This window comes from Dasypus novemcinctus, chromosome 10 (genome assembly GCF_030445035.2).
Source record: "Dasypus novemcinctus isolate mDasNov1 chromosome 10, mDasNov1.1.hap2, whole genome shotgun sequence".
Classification (NCBI taxonomy): domain Eukaryota; kingdom Metazoa; phylum Chordata; class Mammalia; order Cingulata; family Dasypodidae; genus Dasypus; species Dasypus novemcinctus.
The window spans coordinates 7967108-7968874 of record NC_080682.1 but is presented as its reverse complement, the minus strand read 5'-3'; positions in this window follow the sequence as shown (position 1 = coordinate 7968874).

Genomic DNA, 1767 nt, shown 5'->3' with positions numbered 1-1767 from the left:
CCCTTGCGCATGGCAGCAGCACTGCGCGTGGGCCAGCTCATCCCATGGGTCCGGAGGTCCTGGGGATTGAATCCTGGAGCCTCCATATGGTAGGCTGATGCGCCATCAGTTGAGCCACGTCTGCTTCTCTTCAAGTGCTTTCGATCCCACCTCCCAATAAACCCTTACCCCACAGCCCCCGCTCACGCACAAGCCATTATCATTGTCCTCCTGGCTGGGTCCATTCTTGCCTCCAATAATCCACTCTCCACAAATGGGGCCACATGGGGGCTGTGATACACCCAGCGAGTCCCCTTTCTGGACCTGGCTTGGTCTCCAGCTGCTGGGGATTGGCTGAAGAGTCCCGCCCCTTCCCCAGGCAGCAGGGGCCATCCCAGCTTCAGCACTCCCTGCAGGGTCAGCAGGAGCGCCCACCGAGACTGCATCCCAGCTCACCTTCCCCCCGCCCAGGCTTGCCACCCAGGCTTGCTTCCCGCCCTGCTCTTCCCCAGCTGCTGATCTCTAGAGCCGCCCTAACTAGCCTCCCACCCACTCCTCTCCATCTCAGAGTCTGTTTCCAGGAACCCAACCCCTGAAGGTCATGTCATAGCCCTGCCCTTAGACTCAAACCTGAACTCTATACCATGGCCTTGAAGGCTGGGCATGACCCAGCCCCTGCCTTCCTGTCTCAATTCATCTCACGTCTCTCCTTTCTGCTGCCACAGTGACAGCTTTCCCGTCCACACGCTAAGCCTTTGCATTGGCTGTTCTCGCCTCCTGGAAGCTTTTCTCCTGCTCTCTTCAGGTCAGGTCCCTTCTCAGCCTTCCAGTCTGTCTTAGTTTCCTAGGGCTGAGGGCCGCAGTAACAAATGCCCACACACTGGGCGGCTTAGAGCAACAGAGCTTTCTCTTCCCGCCTTTCTGGAGGCTACAGGTGTGAAGTCAAGGTGTCAGCGGGACCGTGCTCTCTCTGAAGGCTCTGGGGGGAAACCCTTCTTTAGGTGCTTCCTGGCCCTCCTTGGCATTCCCTGGCTTTGGACGCATCGCTCCACTCTGCCTTCATCACCTGCCATTGTCCCTGGGCGTCTCTGTCTTCCCGCGGCCTTCACTCTGCGCGTCTCCTCTTCTTCCGAGGACGCCAGCCATATTGGATTAAGGGCCCACTCTATCCAGCATGACCTCATCTTAGCTAATGACATCTGCAGCAACCCTAATTCCAAGTAAGGTCACTTTCTAAGGGAGGGGGGAAGGACTTCAATGTGTCTTTTTTGGGGGACACAATTCAACTCAACACAGCCTCGGCCTCAATGTCACCTCCGCAGCGTAAAGACTGCCTCATCTAAAGACCCCTCCACGCCACCCCTCCCCCACCCACCCCCACCCAGCCCCTGCCCTCCCTCCAGCTCAGAACCCTTTGTATCCTTCTGCCCTTACCACACCTGGCCTAATTTTGCTTATTCGCCACAGGGCTGTAAACTTCTGAGAACTGAGTCTGTCCGCAGTATAGGGACACCGCCTAGCCCCCAGGCAGCCCTTTTCTCCATCAGGCACCAAAGGCCTCCGAGCTTTCCAGGGGCGATGAAAATGGGGAAATGGGAAAAAATGTCATGGGGGTCAAACATTTTTTTTATATAAAATAGAAATTGTCATATATTTAATTAAATGCATATAGAATATAACGTTTTATTGACTTTATTGTTAAATGTAATAGTCATAAAATTTTGGTATAACCGAGAAGGATTTTTCAGTTAAAATTTCGCAATCCAAGACCATCTGGAACATGCCGAA